Below are 8,708 nucleotides of genomic sequence, written 5' to 3' on the forward strand. Positions count from 1 at the left end.
CTTGAAAGATGCAGGAGTGGTGATTCCTACCACATCCCTGTTCAAATTGCCTAACTCGGCCTGGAGAAGACAGAGAGACCTTGGAGAATGTAACCAGATAGCGATTACAGTCGTAGCCACTGCTCCAGATGTGATTTTGTTGCTAGGGCAAACCAAAACTGAGCCTCCTGCACAGAGCCATTCCCTGAGGGGGATCTGTCGCCTATCTGCAGGCACGTTTATTATGTCAGACCACTTCCTTCGAGAGAGGGGCAGCATTTTGTTCTCACTGAAATAGACACTTTCTCTATATCTTTCCCTTCTCTGCACATAAAGTTTATGCCAAAACCACCATCCATGGGTTTACAGAATGGCTTATCCATTGTCATGGTAATCCACATAGCACCAATTCTGCTGAGGGAAGTCTGTATAGAGATGAAGACAAGGGGACCATGCTCATCCAGCCTTACCCCGTCCCTCCTCACCCTAAAGCCACTGGTTGATAGAATGGTGGAAAGGCCGATTGAAGGTGCATTTGTGGCAACAGCTAAGGGGCATGTGGCACACTCTGCAACTGAAGCAATGTTCTCCAGGGTGCGGTATACACTCTAACTCAGAATGTAATACAGATGGGTGCTCTTTCTCCTATAGCTAGGATCAATGGGGCTGGGAACTAAGGTACTGAAAACGGGAGTGGCTTTCATGATCATCCAACTTGTACTACGTGTCTAGGAGCAACTAAACAAGTCTTTGTAAAAATCATTAAAATTTCTGAATTAATATACTGAGTTTACTAGAAGTATTTAGAAAACAGGAAACAATGTAAAAAGTTCTGCTTCACTTCACAGCTGGATTAAAAAAAAACACTTATAATACTCATAAATCTTAGGAAAGTTCCTCAAAGCTTGAGCTTTGTCTTCATTTATAAAACTGGTATCCTAGCACCTATCCTACCAATAGTACGGAGCCGTTAGAAGAATCAAACATGAAAATGAGTTTTGTAAACCGCAAAGGGCTAAAGAAATGCTATCATTTTTGTATCTTTTTAAAATGTATTTTTTATTGATTTATTTTAGAAGAGGAAGGGGGAGAGAGAAACATCAATTTGCTGTTCCACTTATTTATGCATCATTGGTTGATTCTGGTATGTGCCCTGACCGGGGACCGAGCCCGCAACCTTGGTGTATCGGGACGATGCTCTAGTCAAACCGGCTGGGGCCTGTTTTTACATCTTTGCTCTGAATGCTTCAATTATAACATGAGAACGTTTTTGTCACTAGAACGACTACAACAAGGCATTTTTACGTCCTTGCCTATTTTCTAAAGAAAAAACAGAGCTTAAGCCCACCACTTACGTCACAAACCTATTATGAGGGCCAAAGATCAAATGTTACACAAAACTCTCATCCTCAGAGACACAGATATTACAACTGCCAAAATAAGTTTTAAAGGCAAAGTGTATGCATCATTCTGTGCTCATCAACACCCTGCTCGCTGAAAGCCTGCTGTTGTTGGAGCAGTCTTAGCAGCCTTCAAAAAGTCAGTGACACATTTCACCAGACATCTAATGTGCCACTGACTGTCCCTATAAGCTTCACCTCAGAGAAGTTAGAACAGCAGCTTTGTATGAACAAACCAATATGGCCCTACGCTGAACAGGGACACTGACTCTGTGTTCTTGTGAGATGGGGGTCCTGTGGTTTTTTTTTTATAAAACTGTATCTATAGCTTCATACCTAACAGTTCCTAAATTTAGCTGCATATTAGAATTGCCCAGGAATCTACCCCAGATCTATTGAGACAAACATATTACTAGGAGGTGTCCTACAAACAGTATTTTGAACAAATTCCAGGTCCTTCTTGTGCCATCAACCACACATTTCTGTCTGTGGACCACTGGGAAGCTCTGGCCCATCCTGCCTTAGTGTTGCTTTGCTTTTCTCCAGTACTGGTGCTCTTTCCTTTGCTAGTGGTTCTGTACTTCCCAGGGTCCCCAATGTCAGGATGAAATCTATCTGATACGTCATTAACACCCACGTGCGACTTAGTTTAATGTGCCATTTCTTCAGAAATGCTAATGATGGTACTTGAGACTCCATGATAGCTTGGGGGTGGGGGTTGTTGAGGAAGGAGAAGCTTTGCTTCTTGGACCCCCAAATTACTTTACTTAGGGAATAGCTTCCTTTTATTACCTTCCCATAAAGTCAGCCCTACATATAAATTATGCATCACTATACAGAGATGAATTTCAGGAAGAGAGTGGGAGTGAAGTCAGTGGAAAATGTGGATAACACCTATATTCTTGACTTGCAAGACCCTACACAGCTTCCTGGTTTTTTTGTTTGTTTTTTTCTTTTTAAGTTAGAGGAAATATTTGAGATTTTTCTTAGGGAATAGTGGATTGTTCTCACTGGAGTTCTTTAACATGGGCTAAATCCCCTCTTGGCAGGAATTTAATCACTGGATTAGAATCTCTCAATAACCTTAAATTCTTTCCTATCCTGAAGACTTTATGATCAATTGACATAGCAGAACAATTTTTGGAGGGTCTGATATTTCCCCAATTTGTGACAAGATCAAATACTTTACTTTTGATATATGTCTGTTAGCTCCAGGGCTGCCATAAGGCTTATAGAGCATACTTGCATGATAGTAAGATTTCCATAGGCAGTCCAAATAGCTCTTGAAATAGTTCTCATGGTCTAGGCATTCCTGTTTTCTCCTGTGAATTACTGCATTAGCCCCCTTACTACCTCTGGATAACAGGTCTCTTGTACTCCTACAATTCCTCCACCAAACTATTGCCAGAGTCCAACTTCTAACGGTAAATATGCTTATATCACTTTCCTATTTCAATGGGCACCCAATTATCTCCCAGCTAAAGTTCAAGTTCCTTATAATGCATGTATAAGGCTTCTCAGTGATCTGACTTCCATTAGTCTTTTCAAAATTCCCATTGTTAGTATTCCTGCCACAGACCATTTGCAATTTCTTTAATTCTCTAGGTCGTCTTATGCCTCTGGATTTTTCTAAAAACCCTTCCCTTTGACTAGGACAGCATTTCCTTCTTCATTTTGCTAATCTTTATTGGTTCCTTAGAGTCCCAGCTTTGGTGTCAATTGCCTTTGATCCATAAGTGTGAAAGTGTCCCTCTTTTGAAGTCTTTGATACCCTGATATACCTCCTAATAGCAGTAATTGCAATGTGCTGCAGTTGATTTTCTTATCCGTTTTCCTTACTAGACTGAGACTTGGAAGAGGAGACTACTTGCATTATATATTTCTTAGTGTCTAGTATATATTTCTTAGTGTCTTAGTGCATTGGTAAATATTTCTGAAAGTAATGACTCTCATAATAGATGAGTCCTAACTCCGTGATCTTACTGAAAGCATGAGGTCAGATTCATGGTCAGCCTTCAAGAAAATTGTTACCAACAGAGATTGTAATGAGTGAAAAAATCCCCACAAAACTGTGGAGGGCTATCTCAAAGGGCCAGACCACACTGAAGGATGGGACGCCATTGAGATACAGTCCAGCATATAAATTCTGAAGGGAAAGGAAACATCGCAGCTCACAGAAACATCTGCAAAGTTGTAAGAAGTGGCATGGAATGTGAGTGGAGTTGGAAATACAATTACTTTGCTGAGTTTTTCTAAAAAGGGCTAGCTCTTGTGATAGCTTAGACTCCAACTATGTTCTTACTTGAAAAAAAAACCTAGAAAGCAGGCCCTACGAATTACTGTTAACCTTTTCCCCCTCATAATCTTGAGGATTAATTTGTGATTATAGTAGTAGGTGGAAGAATTAATTTTGTGTAAATAAAATACAAGTGAGCATAATGGAATTATTTACTAGGTGAATCATTTCTCTTGCCTCCCTACAAATGATATTGTATTTGCTTAAGAGACCTCAATATAAACTAGGTGCCATATGTGTACTTCTAGCAGCCACTAGTAAGTGTTTATTGTAAATGGAGCCTACAAATGCAGTCAAATTAAAAATACACATGAAGATTATTAGAAAATATAGGTTTCTATATTTACTGGGAAAATATCCTACCCAATGTCCAATTCACCATTAGCTTTTTCATTTTTGTTACTTCTTGGTCAAATAGAAGTGTTATTTATAAAACCAGCAGTGTATCACTAAACCCACACACATACATATAAAATAGTCTACTGATTTAAATTCAATAAATGTTTATTAAATACTGATTATGAGCAAAAAACTGTGTAGGTCTATATCTACATGTGTGAGGTACATACTATACATATATATGTGATATACACACATTCATATATGTATGTAACACGTAGGTATAAAGATTTTATTATGATACACAGCCTTGTTTTAAATATAGTGGGGGGAAACAGACTAAATATAGTATATAATAGGTACTTCCAAGATCTTTTTTCAGTGATGATTCTCATTCCTCTGATGTCCTTCAGACCAGTAGGATATACTGGTCTATACCATAGAATATACTTGAAGAGGTCTCTTAGAACTTAACCTTCAGTGTGGTATTTTTTAATTCCATAGAATTCATTTGCAAGGAAAATTTATTTTCCTGGGGAGGATGCTTAAATCCTTAGATATATTATCAACAAATATTAAGGAGGCTATATGTCAATTATATTTCAATTAAAAAAATAAATACTGAGGTGGAATTAGAAGGGAAGAAAAAGAATTAAAGTACAACAATAACCATTTCCTTTAAACAATATTTAAGAAAATAATAATAGTCACCATTTACAAGGTTTTATGCGCGATACCTCACAACTCTATGTGATAGTTAACATCATCTGTTTTTATAATTTAGGAAATAAAGCCAGTGAGATTACATGATCACCAAAGTAACACAGTGACACAGTCAATTACCAGTGTCTGACTCCGAAGTCTTATGTTTCCTAGTTAAGCTATGTTGTTAAATAGGAAAAAAAACGTATTCTTCCAAATATAGCAGACTTACCTTTTCCTTTCATACCTTTTTTCCCCAGTATCCGTTGTTTCTTGTGACACAGGATCTCATTTGTCTACAGTGCTTCCTTTTCCTTTTGCTCTCAATTTAGGAACATATTGGCTTCAGAATATCCTTTGATAGCAGGTGGAAAACTTGTCAAAACCCCAAGAACAGTGGGATTGCCAAATTTAAAAGTGATGAAACGCTGCACAGACCATCTCTTAAAGGATACACAAGAAGCTGCTATCGATCTTTGAGAAATGGAGGACAGTGGTTAGAATCACACCTTGCTCTGTGCATCTGTGCACGTGAGTGTGTGTGTGTGCATAAAATCTTCCATGGCTATTTAAAAAACTATGTTCATGTATTTTAAAGAGATGATTAATAATGGTGCCTACTAACAAAGACTTCTTGGTATTTTGTATCTTGTGTGTGTCAGGTGATGCTTAGAGCCTTGGTCTCTGACTGCACCCTGCCTTGGGCCCTCCTAGGAAAAGCTAGTCGTTAGGAAGACAGCTCAGTATCTGACGAGTAAAAAACACTACGACCTCATTTCTGAAAATACGGCCAGAGGATGCCATAACCCACCACTCCACTTTCTAAATATTCTCAATGTGAGTTTTACACAGCAGTACTGATTCAATATCCAGAGTTCAATTTTGTGACTATCGGGAGTAAATCAGTTCCTTGTAATAATCGTGTTGACACTGTACTGAGAACTCCCTCAGGAATATAGTTCATATTTCCAGTCTTGTTCATTTAAAAATATTTGCCATGGGGAAAAAATCGGCTATTAATTTAAAATAACCCTTTTATTTTTCCTTAAATTACTCCTTCTAGACAGTACATTTCCTTCAAGTAACTAACCAGCTACTGTCTTTCCCAGGGACCTATTTTAACAAGGGAGGACGCTGCAGTATTTAGGTCTGTTGGTCTGTCACGTGTCGATTGTAAACAGGTACATTTTATTCCTTTATAGAAGGGTTTTCCAAATGCAACCTATGGGGGAGACATAGAAATTGGTTAGCAGGTATTTGTTAACAGTGAATATAGGCCAACTGGTAAAGCTAATGTAAGGAACACATCACTGCAGCACACAAGTCTTTGAGCTTGTGGCTCCAATGGATCCACTGTTCTGGTCAGATAAAAGAATGAAGTAGTCATAGTGATAAAATGCACCTCTTTGTGTTCCTTTGGAAGTAACTGGTAGCTCCAATTGTTGGAAATTCTCTTGTATCTATCTACTCAATGTAATAAACTTCTTCCTTTAATCTTGGATGACGAATAGCACCTTAATCACAGGTTACACAAATGGGCACCATTTCTTTATGGTACTTGACTTCCATTCCCTTTCCTTTTGCCACCCTCGGCTTACTGACATCCATTTTCATGATTTTTTTGTTTCTTTCAAATGCAAAGAAGGCTGTGGGATGGGACCCTTTGAGATGAACTCAGCCTCATTGCATATCAGAAGAAAAATGTTCGCCTCTAAGAATTGGGGGGGGGGGGGCACAGACAATAAAGTGAGTTCCTTAATTTATTAGATATGAGAACAGTCATTCCTTTCCCGCTCCTCTCCCAGCTCATAATAATGTGCTCTTTAGAACTAAGAGGGCTTCATTTGACTGTTTTTCTCCTTCCTACTCCTCTCTTCTCCCAAATCTGGGGTGTCTCCACCAATTCTGACTAGCTCTACCTCAGAAATTCTCGTTGAAGTAGGCTGACACCCTGTTAGTGCTACTCTGTATATATATATTTTTCTAAACTTTCCCAGGGTTTAAAAATCACCCCATTCACCCTTCCCAATTCTAAGTAACAGTAACAGGAAACACCATTCCCTCCCCTAACCTAGCTTCAAATCCTGCTGAATTCTAGCTCCTAAAAAAACCAAACTTTTGCCCTGGCCAGTGTGGCTCAGTTGGATGAAGTATCATCCATACACCAAAAGGTGGTGGGTTCGATTCTGGGTCAGGGCACATACACAGGTTGCGGGTTCGGTCTCAGGTCAGGGTGTATACTGGAAGCAGCCGATCACATCAATGTTTCTCTTTCTCTCTCTTCCCCCCTTCCTCTCTCTCTAAAAGTCAATAAAAAAACAACTCTCAAATCTTCCCTCTTTAGCTCCATTGTCACCCTATTCAAAAAGTCACTCACTGTAAATTTTTTGCCAAAGTTTTTTTCCCCATAACAAAAGTTTAACACAAAAGTATGCTGCTAGTTATTTGAGTTTAAATTAACACAAATTTTAAAATCTGATGTTCCATTAGTCATTTAATTTACAAAACTTGCTAGTCTCTTTACATATAATCTTGACATATACAAATCTAAACACCACTTTGAGCCCGGCTGGTGTGTCTCAACGGTTGAGCATCGACCTATGACCCAGGAGATTGCAGTTTGATTCCCGGTCAGGGCATGAGCCCCCGTTGTGGGCTCAATTCGACCAGTGACTCTCTCTCATCATGGATGTTTCTCTCTCTCTCCCTTCCTCTCTCTGAAATCAATAAAACAAACGTATAAACATGACTTTGGTATTTAGTCTGCAAGCCTATTACTTTATATTCTTCAATGCAAAAGGTACAGCATAGTGCCTGGAACACAGAAAGCACTTCATATGTTTGTTAGATGAAGAAATAATTATTCAAAGCTACTTTCTTCTCTCCCTTATAGTGTCCCAATTTAGCTGTCCCCTTCTTAACTCTGTATGGTGATAGTCACTAGATTTTATCATGGTGATCACATTGTAGGTATTAAATGTTGAACCAGCTAGAACTAACATAAAATTCTCAACTATATGTTAATTTAAAAAACAACTTTCGCCAGGCTGGGCGTGGCTCAGCGATTGAGCATTGACCTGGGATCCAGGTGATCGGGGTTCGATTCCCGGTCAGGGCACAGGCCCGGGTTGCAGGCTTGATCAATGACTTTCTCATCATTGATGTTTCTATCTCTCCCTCTCCCTTCCTCTCTCTGAGATCAATAAAGATATATTTAAAAAATAAAAAACAACTTTCAGTGTTAATGCTTAGGTGTTACTTGATTACAGTCTGCAAGGCTCATTCCCTGTACTTAGTTTCCGACCCATTGGGATTCCCCCTCAGGGCCCATGACTAAGGAAAGGGGGGCGAGGGCGAGCGGGCGGAGCCCCCTCCCTGCGCAGGGCGGCCGCGGGCGAGCCCCTGGGGAGGGCGAGTCGGAAGCCCCGCCAGGCCCCACGCGGCACGTGGGCGGCCCCTCCCTGCCACTCGGGGTCCAGCCAGCCCGCGGGCTGCTCCCGTCCCTGCTGGTCTCCGTGGGGAAAGGGTTTGGAGGGGGATCCTCGGCTTCCCTCTCCCTCAAATAGGCGAGGACACTACCCAAGCTTTACACACAGCCACCTGAGCCTTCAGAGCCGCCAATCTGAGGATCACGCGTGTCGTTCAAAGTCCTCATCGGTTCAAGGCGCGGACAGAGAGGGCGACTGACGGGGCCTCCGGGTTAGCTTGAAACCAGTCCCGCAGAGGAAAGGGGCGCGGGGGGAGAAGCAGGGTTTCCAAAACGCCGGTATTTCCTGACACGATGACTTACTTTTTTTTTTTTTTTTTTGAGGTTTTCACAATAAAAAGTTAGAAATTTTAGCTTTTCCTGTTTTTCCCTTTAGAACTGCCTTCCGCTCACAGGTCTGAGCCGGCGGCGGGCCCCTCTGCCCCGCCGCCCCGCGGAGGCTCCGTCTCGGGGAAGGCGGGGCTGCCGCACGCACCTCGGGCCGGGGTCCTCGGTCCACCGCCTC

This window comes from Miniopterus natalensis, chromosome 1, assembly GCF_054644295.1.
Source record: "Miniopterus natalensis isolate mMinNat1 chromosome 1, mMinNat1.hap1, whole genome shotgun sequence".
Taxonomy (NCBI): Eukaryota; Metazoa; Chordata; class Mammalia; order Chiroptera; family Miniopteridae; genus Miniopterus; species Miniopterus natalensis.